The sequence below is a fragment of the Heterodontus francisci genome, chromosome 22 (assembly GCF_036365525.1).
Source record: "Heterodontus francisci isolate sHetFra1 chromosome 22, sHetFra1.hap1, whole genome shotgun sequence".
In the NCBI taxonomy this organism is placed as follows: domain Eukaryota; kingdom Metazoa; phylum Chordata; class Chondrichthyes; order Heterodontiformes; family Heterodontidae; genus Heterodontus; species Heterodontus francisci.
Window position 1 is genome coordinate 35,726,907 of NC_090392.1, and position 15,302 is coordinate 35,742,208.

The window sequence follows — 15,302 nt, forward strand, 5'->3', positions numbered from 1 at the left end:
CTTTTCTTTCTTCTTGTTTTCAAACATACTGGCGCCTAAATCCAATTCATGTATATTCATGTTTATTGAGGAGACCAAACGCAGACTGGGTGACCGCTTTGCGGAATACGTCGGCTCAGTCCGCAAGCAGGACCCTGAGCTTCCGGTTGCTTGCCATTTCAAGACTGCCCACTGCTCTCATGCTCACATCTCTATCCTGGGATTGCCTCAGTGTTCCAGTGAACATCAACACAAGCTCGAAAAACAGCATCCCGTTGACCGATTAGTTTAGTTTGGTGATACAGCAGTGAAACAGGCCCTTCGGCCCACCGAGTCTGTGCTGACCATCGACCACCCATTTATACTAATCCGACACGAATTCCATGTTCCTACCACATCCCCACCTTCCCTATATTTCCCCACCACCTCCCTATACGAGGGGCAATTTATAATGGCCAATTAACCTATCAAGCAGCCAGTCTTTGGCATGTGGGAGGAAACCGGAGCACCCAGAGGAATCCCACGCAGACACAGGGAGAACTTGCAAAAACCACGCAGGCAGTGCCCAGAATTGAAAGCGGGTCGCTGGAGCTGTGAGGCTGCGGTGTGAACCACTGCACACGAGAGCGTGCCGGACTGAATATTGAGTTCAATAATTCCAGAGCATGACGGGGCCCCCATTTTACTTTCATTTTTTGTTATTTTTCATTTTTACATTTTTTACATTTTTTTGTATGTTTATTTTATTTCATCTTAGTTTGTTCAGTTTGCTTACCCACTGTTTTTTTTCCTGTTTGTACTTGCTGCTGTTCAATTTTCAGTCCATTAACAGTCCTCTCTGTACTAATGCTTTGTCTTTCAACACACCATTAACATATTGTTTGCCTTTGCTCCATGACCTTCTGGTCAGCTATTCTGTGGCCTTGTCCAATCTACACCTTCTCCTTTGTTATCTCTTGCTCCACCCCCGCTTTACTTGCTCCTAACCTTTGACATTTCTAATATTTGCCAGTTCTGAAGAAGGGTCACTGAGCCGAAATGTTAACTCTGCTTCTGTCTCCACAGATGCTGCCAGTCGTGCTGAGTATTTCCAGAATTTCTTGTTTTTATTTCAGATTTCCAGCATCCACAGTATTTTGCTTTTATTCAATTATATTCTTCCTCGGTTCAATATGAAGGAGCGCTTTGATATTGAGCGGAGCCGCAGTGCATCTCATTTTCAACGCCACCTTGTTAGTGTTCCTGTTACTTGCCGAATGAAGAACAAAATAAAATGATAATTTGGCAGGTCTGCCTGTTTCCTTAGCTTCAGTTACAGAATCAGCTGTGTCCGTCTTTAAGGGAGGCAAAGTACTCCTAGCGGCTCTGCGTGACGCTGAATAGTTATGTTAATCTGCATCAATAAATCCAGGTATGTCTCTGTTACTGACTGAACAAAACGCTATTAAATCTGTGAGCGACTGTCATAACTTAAATAAATTTTCCCCCTCTGCGTGTCATGAACCTTTACCCCTTGTCATAATTGCGGCTGCATGTTAAGAGCTGGGTTATCAAGGTGCTTCAGACACCAAGAATCTGCTGCAGCAGTGGTTAAATTGAAAAGGATTTTTGCCCCTTTTACACAAGAAGAAATGTTCAGGAGGAGCAATTTCCCCCAACTTGTTTCCACCGGAGATTCATCATTGCAACGCAAAGAAAGTTTCAGTCACTTGGGTGTTCTGTCAGAGCTGCTCGGAGGTTCAGTGACCCGGATATCATGTGCCTACGTTTTGCTGAGCCGGTGCTTGGTTTCTGGGGAGATTTGGCCCGGGTTGTGCTATTTTACCTCCCCGAGATGGCCAGTAACCTGTTGATTGAGGCAGCAGACGCCACTTGCTGCTGACAGCGAGTAATTGGACAGTGCGGGTCAAAATATTGCAGCGTGCCCCTGTCTCAACGACTGTGGAGCTGGTGAAAGTGAATTGCTGATGTGCTTTTGCCTCGTCTGAAATGAGACTAAGATTCGCTGTGACTTAGCAAGCTCGTGTTGCAGGTTTCTATTCTAATCTGAGCCAAATAAAGTGTCACTGCTCGGTTTTGAGGAACTTTCTGCAGCATCAGGACTAGAAAGAGGAGCGAGTGCAAGGCATTGTGCACACAATGTGCAAGAGAAAGAGAGCTTTGAGAAATTGTGTTGTGTTAATGGGGAATGTCAATGATTGCACATTTCTTGCGAAGATGTTCGGGTTGGTTTTGAAAATGTTTCTGCCCAGTTTCAAACTGGGGACCTTTTGCGTGTGAGGCAAACGTGATCACCACTACACTACAGAAACTCAACACAGTTGCAGCGCTGAGGAAGCTGCAAGTATTGTTAAACTGTACAGTCTTAATCGATTTGTGCTGCTTGTTTCATTGAAATGCAATTCCACTGTGACATTTCGCAAGGCTGCAGAGGTATTGACCCAGCCATGGACGATCAGCAGTGCACAACACATCGCCAGTCCATTCAGGCCATCGTACCATTGCCAGTTTTTTGAAAGACTTGCCATTTGGGCCCACTTCCTTAGCTCTGCTTTTCTTTGCCTCTCCTTTCATGCAATTATCCAATTCCCTTTTTTTTAAACTCTACCTTAAGAAACTAAGTTTGTAAGAGGTGCAGCAGCTGCTGCAGTGTTAATGCACAGTGTGCCATCATTGACAAAGATTCCCTTCCCCAACCACACCAAGACATCCACTTGGGATTCTTGCCAACTTCTGGATTTCATTTCTCATTATTTACTGATTGCACTGACACATATTTGTGTTTTTAAACTCTTTATTTTGATCAAATGAGTCCTTATTTTGCTGAGTTGCTACATACAATGTGATTACCCTCGCAGTAGAATGCATAACAGAGGCAGTTATATAATGGGGGCGAAGCTTCACTGCAGCTATATAATGTCCTGGTTGGACCCCACTGCATAGTCTGGGCATGCCAATTTATATAGTATACAAATTGGCCTTGGTATACAGGGCAGTTCAGATCCAGCAGAATGTTTGCAGAGTTCAAATGGTTAGATTAGGAAGCCATGTCCCCTCTTCCACAGAGACAGCTGTTGGTTTCCACCTGGTGCCTCACTTGTTTCTGAATTTCAAGGTGTAGAATGAAATCAAGCAACGTAACCCAAGTTTGCAATGCATTCCACGCAATCATCAAACACATCATTCCTGTCTTCCTCACCTTAGCTGCACAGCCCTCGATAAGTTGCAATCCATGTAACACAGGATTTGTTCCAGGTTTAGGCTTTCAGTAGGATTATAATAATATCTGTGCCTTCATCTTGAAATGAGATTCTCAGCAATATCCAACACAAATTGAATTGCACAGATGACAGGCAAATATAAGAAAACAGGTCAGTATGCAACACAATCCCATGGTGCCCATTTTCAGATGCACAATAGTCATCCTTTCCAGCAAAGGAAAGAATTTTTCAGTGAATCATTTGCAAAGTCAGAGTTAATGGCATTTGTGTTTTTCTTTCTTCTTGTTTTGCAACATACTGGCGCCTAAATCCAATTCATGTATATTCATGTTTATTGGGGAGACCAAACGCAGACTGGGTGACCGCTTTGCGGAAGACATCGGCTCAGTCCGCAAGCAGGACCCTGAGCTTCCGGTTGCTTGCCATTTCAAGACTGCCCACTGCTCTCATGCTCACATCTCTATCCTGGGATTGCCTCAGTGTTCCAGTGAACATCAACACAAGCTCGAAAAACAGCATCCCGTTGACCGATTAGTTTAGTTTGGTGATGCAGCAGTGAAACAGGCCCTTCGGCCCACCGAGTCTGTGCTGACCATCGACCACCCATTTATACTAATCCGACACGAATTCCATATTCCTACCACATCCCCACCTTCCCTATATTTCCCTACCACCTCCCTATACGAGGGGCAATTTATAATGGCCAATTAACCTATCAAGCAGCCAGTCTTTGGCATGTGGGAGGAAACCGGAGCACCCAGAGGAATCCCACGCAGACACAGGGAGAACTTGCAAACACCACGCAGGCAGTGCCCAGAATTGAAAGCGGGTCGCTGGAGCTGTGAGGCTGCGGTGTGAACCACTGCACACGAGAGCGTGCCGGACTGAATATTGAGTTCAATAATTCCAGAGCATGACGGGGCCCCCATTTTACTTTCATTTTTTGTTATTTTTCATTTTTACATTTTTTACATTTTTTTGTATGTTTATTTTATTTCATCTTAGTTTGTTCAGTTTGCTTACCCACTGTTTTTTTTCCTGTTTGTACTTGCTGCTGTTCAATTTTCAGTCCATTAACAGTCCTCTCTGTACTAATGCTTTGTCTTTCAACACACCATTAACATATTGTTTGCCTTTGCTCCATGACCTTCTGGTCAGCTATTCTGTGGCCTTGTCCAATCTACACCTTCTCCTTTGTTATCTCTTGCTCCACCCCCGCTTTACTTGCTTCTAACCTTTGACGTTTCTAATATTTGCCAGTTCTGAAGAAGGGTCACTGAGCCGAAATGTTAACTCTGCTTCTGTCTCCACAGATGCTGCCAGTCGTGCTGAGTATTTCCAGAATTTCTTGTTTTTTTTTCAGATTTCCAGCATCCACAGTATTTTGCTTTTATTCATGTATATTCTTCCTCGGTTCAATATGAAGGAGCGCTTTGATATTGAGCGGAGCCGCAGTGCATCTCATTTTCAACGCCACCTTGTTAGTGTTCCTGTCACTTGCCGAATGAAGAACAAAATAAAATGATAATTTGGCAGGTCTGCCTGTTTCCTTAGCTTCAGTTACAGAATCAGCTGTGTCCGTCTTGAAGGGAGGCAAAGTACTCCTAGCGGCTCTGCGTGACGCTGAATAGTTATGTTAATCTGCATCAATAAATCCAGGTATGTCTCTGTTACTGACTGAACAAAACGCTATTAAATCTGTGAGCGACTGTCATAACTTAAATAAATTTTCCCCCTCTGCGTGTCATGAACCTTTACCCCTTGTCATAATTGCGGCTGCATGTTAAGAGCTGGGTTATCAAGGTGCTTCAGACACCAAGAATCTGCTGCAGCAGTGGTTAAATTGAAAAGGATTTTTTGCCCCTTTTCACCAAGAAGAAATGTTCAGGAGGAGCAATTTCCCCCAACTTGTTTCCACCGGAGATTCATCATTGCAACTCAAAGAAAGTTTCAGTCACTTGGCTGTTCTGTCAGAGCTGCTCGGAGGTTCAGAGACCCGGATATCATGTGCCTACGTTTTGCTGAGCCGGTGCTTGGTTGATGGGGAGATTTGGCCCGGGTTGTGCTATTTTACCTCCCCGAGATGGCCAATAACCTGTTGATTGAGGCAGCAGACGCCACTTGCTGCTGACAGCGAGTAATTGGACAGTGCGGGTCAAAATATTGCAGCGTGCCCCTGTCTCAACGACTGTGGAGCTGGTGAAAGTGAATTGCTGATGTGCTTTTGCCTCGTCTGAAATGAGACAAAGATTCGCTGATACTTCGCAAGCTCGTGTTGCAGGTTTCTATTCTAATCTGAGCCAAATAAAGTGTCACTGCTCGGTTTTGAGGAACTTTCTGCAGCATCAGGACTAGAAAGAGGAGCGAGTGCAAGGCATTGTGCACACAATGTGCAAGAGAAAGAGAGCTTTGAGAAATTGTGTTGTGTTCATGGGGAATGTCAATGATTGCACATTTCTTGCGAAGATGTTCGGGTTGGTTTTGAAAATGTTTCTGCCCAGTTTCGAACTGGGGACCTTTTGCGTGTGAGGCAAACGTGATCACCACTACACTACAGAAACTCAACACAGTTGCAGCGCTGAGGAAGCTGCAAGTATTGTTAAACTGTACAGTCTTAATCGATTTGTGCTGCTTGTTTCATTGAAATGCAATTCCACTGTGACATTTCGCAAGGCTGCAGAGGTATTGACCCAGCCATGGACGATCAGCAGTGCACAACACATCGCCAGTCCATTCAGGCCATCGTATCATTGCCAGTTTTTTCAAAGACTTGCCAGTTGGGCCCACTTCCTTAGCTCTGCTTTTCTTTGCCTCTCCTTTCATGCAATTATCCAATTCCCTTTTTTTTTAAACTCTACCTTAAGAAACTAAGTTTGTAAGAGGTGCAGCAGCTGCTGCAGTGTTAATGCACAGTGTGCCATCATTGACAAAGATTCCCTTCCCCAACCACACCAAGACATCCACTTGGGATTCTTGCCAACTTCTGGATTTCATTTCTCATTATTTACTGATTGCACTGACACATATTTGTGTTTTTAAACTCTTTATTTTGATCAAATGAGTCCTTATTTTGCTGAGTTGCTACATACAATGTGATTACCCTCGCAGTAGAATGCGTAACAGAGGCAGTTATATAATGGGGGCGAAGCTTCACTGCAGCTATATAATGTCCTGGTTGGACCCCACTGCATAGTCTGGGCATGCCAATTTATATAGTATACAAATTGGCCTTGGTATACAGGGCAGTTCAGATCCAGCAGAATGTTTGCAGAGTTCAAATGGTTAGATTAGGAAGCCATGTCCCCTCTTCCACAGAGACAGCTGTTGGTTTCCACCTGGTGCCTCACTTGTTTCTGAATTTCAAGGTGTAGAATGAAATCAAGCAACGTAACCCAAGTTTGCAATGCATTCCACGCAATCATCAAACACATCATTCCTGTCTTCCTCACCTTAGCTGCACAGCCCTCGAAACGTTGCAATCCATGTAACACAGTATTTGTTCCAGGTTTAGGCTTTCAGCCGTATTATAATAATATCTGTGCCCTCATCTTGAAATGAGATTCTCAGCAATATCCAACACAAATTGAATTGCATAGATGACAGGCAAATATAGGAAAACAGGTCAGTATGCAACACAATTCCATGGTGCCCATTTTCAGATGCACAATAGTCATCTTTTCCAGCAAATGAAAGAATTTTTCAGTGAATCATTTGCAAAGTCAGAGTTAATGGCATTTGTGCTTTTCTTTCTTCTTGTTTTCAAACATACTGGCGCCTAAATCCAATTCATGTATATTCATGTTTATTGAGGAGACCAAACGCAGACTGGGTGACCGCTTTGCGGAATACGTCGGCTCAGTCCGCAAGCAGGACCCTGAGCTTCCGGTTGCTTGCCATTTCAAGACTGCCCACTGCTCTCATGCTCACATCTCTATCCTGGGATTGCCTCAGTGTTCCAGTGAACATCAACACAAGCTCGAAAAACAGCATCCCGTTGACCGATTAGTTTAGTTTGGTGATACAGCAGTGAAACAGGCCCTTCGGCCCACCGAGTCTGTGCTGACCATCGACCACCCATTTATACTAATCCGACACGAATTCCATATTCCTACCACATCCCCACCTTCCCTATATTTCCCCACCACCTCCCTATACGAGGGGCAATTTATAATGGCCAATTAACCTATCAAGCAGCCAGTCTTTGGCATGTGGGAGGAAACCGGAGCACCCAGAGGAATCCCACGCAGACACAGGGAGAACTTGCAAACACCACGCAGGCAGTGCCCAGAATTGAAAGCGGGTCGCTGGAGCTGTGAGGCTGCGGTGTGAACCACTGCACACGAGAGCGTGCCGGACTGAATATTGAGTTCAATAATTCCAGAGCATGACGGGGCCCCCATTTTACTTTCATTTTTTGTTATTTTTCATTTTTACATTTTTTACATTTTTTTGTATGTTTATTTTATTTCATCTTAGTTTGTTCAGTTTGCTTACCCACTGTTTTTTTTCCTGTTTGTACTTGCTGCTGTTCAATTTTCAGTCCATTAACAGTCCTCTCTGTACTAATGCTTTGTCTTTCAACACACCATTAACATATTGTTTGCCTTTGCTCCATGACCTTCTGGTCAGCTATTCTGTGGCCTTGTCCAATCTACACCTTCTCCTTTGTTATCTCTTGCTCCACCCCCGCTTTACTTGCTTCTAACCTTTGACATTTCTAATATTTGCCAGTTCTGAAGAAGGGTCACTGAGCCGAAATGTTAACTCTGCTTCTGTCTCCACAGATGCTGCCAGTCGTGCTGAGTATTTCCAGAATTTCTTGTTTTTATTTCAGATTTCCAGCATCCACAGTATTTTGCTTTTATTCAATTATATTCTTCCTCGGTTCAATATGAAGGAGCGCTTTGATATTGAGCGGAGCCGCAGTGCATCTCATTTTCAACGCCACCTTGTTAGTGTTCCTGTTACTTGCCGAATGAAGAACAAAATAAAATGATAATTTGGCAGGTCTGCCTGTTTCCTTAGCTTCAGTTACAGAATCAGCTGTGTCCGTCTTTAAGGGAGGCAAAGTACTCCTAGCGGCTCTGCGTGACGCTGAATAGTTATGTTAATCTGCATCAATAAATCCAGGTATGTCTCTGTTACTGACTGAACAAAACGCTATTAAATCTGTGAGCGACTGTCATAACTTAAATAAATTTTCCCCCTCTGCGTGTCATGAACCTTTACCCCTTGTCATAATTGCGGCTGCATGTTAAGAGCTGGGTTATCAAGGTGCTTCAGACACCAAGAATCTGCTGCAGCAGTGGTTAAATTGAAAAGGATTTTTGCCCCTTTTACACAAGAAGAAATGTTCAGGAGGAGCAATTTCCCCCAACTTGTTTCCACCGGAGATTCATCATTGCAACGCAAAGAAAGTTTCAGTCACTTGGGTGTTCTGTCAGAGCTGCTCGGAGGTTCAGTGACCCGGATATCATGTGCCTACGTTTTGCTGAGCCGGTGCTTGGTTTCTGGGGAGATTTGGCCCGGGTTGTGCTATTTTACCTCCCCGAGATGGCCAGTAACCTGTTGATTGAGGCAGCAGACGCCACTTGCTGCTGACAGCGAGTAATTGGACAGTGCGGGTCAAAATATTGCAGCGTGCCCCTGTCTCAACGACTGTGGAGCTGGTGAAAGTGAATTGCTGATGTGCTTTTGCCTCGTCTGAAATGAGACTAAGATTCGCTGTGATTTAGCAAGCTCGTGTTGCAGGTTTCTATTCTAATCTGAGCCAAATAAAGTGTCACTGCTCGGTTTTGAGGAACTTTCTGCAGCATCAGGACTAGAAAGAGGAGCGAGTGCAAGGCATTGTGCACACAATGTGCAAGAGAAAGAGAGCTTTGAGAAATTGTGTTGTGTTAATGGGGAATGTCAATGATTGCACATTTCTTGCGAAGATGTTAGGGTTGGTTTTGAAAATGTTTCTGCCCAGTTTCGAACTGGGGACCTTTTGCGTATGAGGCAAACGTGATCACCACTACACTACAGAAACTCAACACAGTTGCAGCGCTGAGGAAGCTGCAAGTATTGTTAAACTGTACAGTCTTAATCGATTTGTGCTGCTTGTTTCATTGAAATGCAATTCCACTGTGACATTTCGCAAGGCTGCAGAGGTATTGACCCAGCCATGGACGATCAGCAGTGCACAACACATCGCCAGTCCATTCAGGCCATCGTACCATTGCCAGTTTTTTGAAAGACTTGCCATTTGGGCCCACTTCCTTAGCTCTGCTTTTCTTTGCCTCTCCTTTCATGCAATTATCCAATTCCCTTTTTTTTAAACTCTACCTTAAGAAACTAAGTTTGTAAGAGGTGCAGCAGCTGCTGCAGTGTTAATGCACAGTGTGCCATCATTGACAAAGATTCCCTTCCCCAACCACACCAAGACATCCACTTGGGATTCTTGCCAACTTCTGGATTTCATTTCTCATTATTTACTGATTGCACTGACACATATTTGTGTTTTTAAACTCTTTATTTTGATCAAATGAGTCCTTATTTTGCTGAGTTGCTACATACAATGTGATTACCCTCGCAGTAGAATGCATAACAGAGGCAGTTATATAATGGGGGCGAAGCTTCACTGCAGCTATATAATGTCCTGGTTGGACCCCACTGCATAGTCTGGGCATGCCAATTTATATAGTATACAAATTGGCCTTGGTATACAGGGCAGTTCAGATCCAGCAGAATGTTTGCAGAGTTCAAATGGTTAGATTAGGAAGCCATGTCCCCTCTTCCACAGAGACAGCTGTTGGTTTCCACCTGGTGCCTCACTTGTTTCTGAATTTCAAGGTGTAGAATGAAATCAAGCAACGTAACCCAAGTTTGCAATGCATTCCACGCAATCATCAAACACATCATTCCTGTCTTCCTCACCTTAGCTGCACAGCCCTCGATAAGTTGCAATCCATGTAACACAGTATTTGTTCCAGGTTTAGGCTTTCAGCCGTATTATAATAATATCTGTGCCCTCATCTTGAAATGAGATTCTCAGCAATATCCAACACAAATTGAATTGCATAGATGACAGGCAAATATAGGAAAACAGGTCAGTATGCAACACAATTCCATGGTGCCCATTTTCAGATGCACAATAGTCATCTTTTCCAGCAAATGAAAGAATTTTTCAGTGAATCATTTGCAAAGTCAGAGTTAATGGCATTTGTGCTTTTCTTTCTTCTTGTTTTCAAACATACTGGCGCCTAAATCCAATTCATGTATATTCATGTTTATTGAGGAGACCAAACGCAGACTGGGTGACCGCTTTGCGGAATACGTCGGCTCAGTCCGCAAGCAGGACCCTGAGCTTCCGGTTGCTTGCCATTTCAAGACTGCCCACTGCTCTCATGCTCACATCTCTATCCTGGGATTGCCTCAGTGTTCCAGTGAACATCAACACAAGCTCGAAAAACAGCATCCCGTTGACCGATTAGTTTAGTTTGGTGATACAGCAGTGAAACAGGCCCTTCGGCCCACCGAGTCTGTGCTGACCATCGACCACCCATTTATACTAATCCGACACGAATTCCATATTCCTACCACATCCCCACCTTCCCTATATTTCCCCACCACCTCCCTATACGAGGGGCAATTTATAATGGCCAATTAACCTATCAAGCAGCCAGTCTTTGGCATGTGGGAGGAAACCGGAGCACCCAGAGGAATCCCACGCAGACACAGGGAGAACTTGCAAAAACCACGCAGGCAGTGCCCAGAATTGAAAGCGGGTCGCTGGAGCTGTGAGGCTGCGGTGTGAACCACTGCACACGAGAGCGTGCCGGACTGAATATTGAGTTCAATAATTCCAGAGCATGACGGGGCCCCCATTTTACTTTCATTTTTTGTTATTTTTCATTTTTACATTTTTTACATTTTTTTGTATGTTTATTTTATTTCATCTTAGTTTGTTCAGTTTGCTTACCCACTGTTTTTTTTCCTGTTTGTACTTGCTGCTGTTCAATTTTCAGTCCATTAACAGTCCTCTCTGTACTAATGCTTTGTCTTTCAACACACCATTAACATATTGTTTGCCTTTGCTCCATGACCTTCTGGTCAGCTATTCTGTGGCCTTGTCCAATCTACACCTTCTCCTTTGTTATCTCTTGCTCCACCCCCGCTTTACTTGCTTCTAACCTTTGACATTTCTAATATTTGCCAGTTCTGAAGAAGGGTCACTGAGCCGAAATGTTAACTCTGCTTCTGTCTCCACAGATGCTGCCAGTCGTGCTGAGTATTTCCAGAATTTCTTGTTTTTTTTTCAGATTTCCAGCATCCACAGTATTTTGCTTTTATTCAATTATATTCTTCCTCGGTTCAATATGAAGGAGCGCTTTGATATTGAGCGGAGCCGCAGTGCATCTCATTTTCAACGCCACCTTGTTAGTGTTCCTGTTACTTGCCGAATGAAGAACAAAATAAAATGATAATTTGGCAGGTCTGCCTGTTTCCTTAGCTTCAGTTACAGAATCAGCTGTGTCCGTCTTTAAGGGAGGCAAAGTACTCCTAGCGGCTCTGCGTGACGCTGAATAGTTATGTTAATCTGCATCAATAAATCCAGGTATGTCTCTGTTACTGACTGAACAAAACGCTATTAAATCTGTGAGCGACTGTCATAACTTAAATAAATTTTCCCCCTCTGCGTGTCATGAACCTTTACCCCTTGTCATAATTGCGGCTGCATGTTAAGAGCTGGGTTATCAAGGTGCTTCAGACACCAAGAATCTGCTGCAGCAGTGGTTAAATTGAAAAGGATTTTTGCCCCTTTTACACAAGAAGAAATGTTCAGGAGGAGCAATTTCCCCCAACTTGTTTCCACCGGAGATTCATCATTGCAACGCAAAGAAAGTTTCAGTCACTTGGGTGTTCTGTCAGAGCTGCTCGGAGGTTCAGTGACCCGGATATCATGTGCCTACGTTTTGCTGAGCCGGTGCTTGGTTTCTGGGGAGATTTGGCCCGGGTTGTGCTATTTTACCTCCCCGAGATGGCCAGTAACCTGTTGATTGAGGCAGCAGACGCCACTTGCTGCTGACAGCGAGTAATTGGACAGTGCGGGTCAAAATATTGCAGCGTGCCCCTGTCTCAACGACTGTGGAGCTGGTGAAAGTGAATTGCTGATGTGCTTTTGCCTCGTCTGAAATGAGACTAAGATTCGCTGTGACTTAGCAAGCTCGTGTTGCAGGTTTCTATTCTAATCTGAGCCAAATAAAGTGTCACTGCTCGGTTTTGAGGAACTTTCTGCAGCATCAGGACTAGAAAGAGGAGCGAGTGCAAGGCATTGTGCACACAATGTGCAAGAGAAAGAGAGCTTTGAGAAATTGTGTTGTGTTCATGGGGAATGTCAATGATTGCACATTTCTTGCGAAGATGTTCGGGTTGGTTTTGAAAATGATTCTGCCCAGTTTCGAACTGGGGACCTTTTGCGTGTGAGGCAAACGTGATCACCACTACACTACAGAAACTCAACACAGTTGCAGAGCTGAGGAAGCTGCAAGTATTGTTAAACTGTACAGTCTTAATCGATTTGTGCTGCTTGTTTCATTGAAATGCAATTCCACTGTGACATTTCGCAAGGCTGCAGAGGTATTGACCCAGCCATGGACGATCAGCAGTGCACAACACATCGCCAGTCCATTCAGGCCATCGTACCATTGCCAGTTTTTTGAAAGACTTGCCATTTGGGCCCACTTCCTTAGCTCTGCTTTTCTTTGCCTCTCCTTTCATGCAATTATCCAATTCCCTTTTTTTTAAACTCTACCTTAAGAAACTAAGTTTGTAAGAGGTGCAGCAGCTGCTGCAGTGTTAATGCACAGTGTGCCATCATTGACAAAGATTCCCTTCCCCAACCACACCAAGACATCCACTTGGGATTCTTGCCAACTTCTGGATTTCATTTCTCATTATTTACTGATTGCACTGACACATATTTGTGTTTTTAAACTCTTTATTTTGATCAAATGAGTCCTTATTTTGCTGAGTTGCTACATACAATGTGATTACCCTCGCAGTAGAATGCATAACAGAGGCAGTTATATAATGGGGGCGAAGCTTCACTGCAGCTATATAATGTCCTGGTTGGACCCCACTGCATAGTCTGGGCATGCCAATTTATATAGTATACAAATTGGCCTTGGTATACAGGGCAGTTCAGATCCAGCAGAATGTTTGCAGAGTTCAAATGGTTAGATTAGGAAGCCATGTCCCCTCTTCCACAGAGACAGCTGTTGGTTTCCACCTGGTGCCTCACTTGTTTCTGAATTTCAAGGTGTAGAATGAAATCAAGCAACGTAACCCAAGTTTGCAATGCATTCCACGCAATCATCAAACACATCATTCCTGTCTTCCTCACCTTAGCTGCACAGCCCTCGATAAGTTGCAATCCATGTAACACAGGATTTGTTCCAGGTTTAGGCTTTCAGTAGGATTATAATAATATCTGTGCCTTCATCTTGAAATGAGATTCTCAGCAATATCCAACACAAATTGAATTGCACAGATGACAGGCAAATATAAGAAAACAGGTCAGTATGCAACACAATCCCATGGTGCCCATTTTCAGATGCACAATAGTCATCTTTTCCAGCAAAGGAAAGAATTTTTCAGTGAATCATTTGCAAAGTCAGAGTTAATGGCATTTGTGCTTTTCTTTCTTCTTGTTTTGCAACATACTGGCGCCTAAATCCAATTCATGTATATTCATGTTTATTGGGGAGACCAAACGCAGACTGGGTGACCGCTTTGCGGAAGACATCGGCTCAGTCCGCAAGCAGGACCCTGAGCTTCCGGTTGCTTGCCATTTCAAGACTGCCCACTGCTCTCATGCTCACATCTCTATCCTGGGATTGCCTCAGTGTTCCAGTGAACATCAACACAAGCTCGAAAAACAGCATCCCGTTGACCGATTAGTTTAGTTTGGTGATGCAGCAGTGAAACAGGCCCTTCGGCCCACCGAGTCTGTGCTGACCATCGACCACCCATTTATACTAATCCGACACGAATTCCATATTCCTACCATATCCCCACCTTCCCTATATTTCCCTACCACCTCCCTATACGAGGGGCAATTTATAATGGCCAATTAACCTATCAAGCAGCCAGTCTTTGGCATGTGGGAGGAAACCGGAGCACCCAGAGGAATCCCACGCAGACACAGGGAGAACTTGCAAACACCACGCAGGCAGTGCCCAGAATTGAAAGCGGGTCGCTGGAGCTGTGAGGCTGCGGTGTGAACCACTGCACACGAGAGCGTGCCGGACTGAATATTGAGTTCAATAATTCCAGAGCATGACGGGGCCCCCATTTTACTTTCATTTTTTGTTATTTTTCATTTTTACATTTTTTACATTTTTTTGTATGTTTATTTTATTTCATCTTAGTTTGTTCAGTTTGCTTACCCACTGTTTTTTTTCCTGTTTGTACTTGCTGCTGTTCAATTTTCAGTCCATTAACAGTCCTCTCTGTACTAATGCTTTGTCTTTCAACACACCATTAACATATTGTTTGCCTTTGCTCCATGACCTTCTGGTCAGCTATTCTGTGGCCTTGTCCAATCTACACCTTCTCCTTTGTTATCTCTTGCTCCACCCCCGCTTTACTTGCTTCTAACCTTTGACGTTTCTAATATTTGCCAGTTCTGAAGAAGGGTCACTGAGCCGAAATGTTAACTCTGCTTCTGTCTCCACAGATGCTGCCAGTCGTGCTGAGTATTTCCAGAATTTCTTGTTTTTTTTTCAGATTTCCAGCATCCACAGTATTTTGCTTTTATTCATGTATATTCTTCCTCGGTTCAATATGAAGGAGCGCTTTGATATTGAGCGGAGCCGCAGTGCATCTCATTTTCAACGCCACCTTGTTAGTGTTCCTGTTACTTGCCGAATGAAGAACAAAATAAAATGATAATTTGGCAGGTCTGCCTGTTTCCTTAGCTTCGGTTACAGAATCAGCTGTGTCCGTCTTGAAGGGAGGCAAAGTACTCCTAGCGGCTCTGCGTGACGCTGAATAGTTATGTTAATCTGCATCAATAAATCCAGGTATGTCTCTGTTACTGACTGAACAAAACGCTAT

At 43.9% G+C, this 15,302-nt stretch overlaps 4 non-coding genes across 4 annotated transcripts; all 4 read right to left on the reverse strand.

Moving 5' to 3' along the window:
* Positions 1-2,218: 2,218 nt before the first annotated feature.
* Positions 2,219-2,291, reverse strand: trnav-cac (transfer RNA valine (anticodon CAC)). The gene has a single exon. It is a non-coding gene; the product is annotated as a tRNA-Val (tRNA).
* A 3,397-nt stretch (positions 2,292-5,688) lies between these two features.
* trnav-cac (transfer RNA valine (anticodon CAC)) lies at positions 5,689-5,761 on the reverse strand. The gene has a single exon. It is a non-coding gene; the product is annotated as a tRNA-Val (tRNA).
* Positions 5,762-9,158: 3,397 nt separating this feature from the next.
* trnam-cau (transfer RNA methionine (anticodon CAU)) lies at positions 9,159-9,231 on the reverse strand. Its single transcript has one exon. It is a non-coding gene; the product is annotated as a tRNA-Met (tRNA).
* A 3,396-nt stretch (positions 9,232-12,627) lies between these two features.
* Positions 12,628-12,700, reverse strand: trnav-cac (transfer RNA valine (anticodon CAC)). The gene has a single exon. It is a non-coding gene; the product is annotated as a tRNA-Val (tRNA).
* Positions 12,701-15,302: the final 2,602 nt, after the last annotated feature.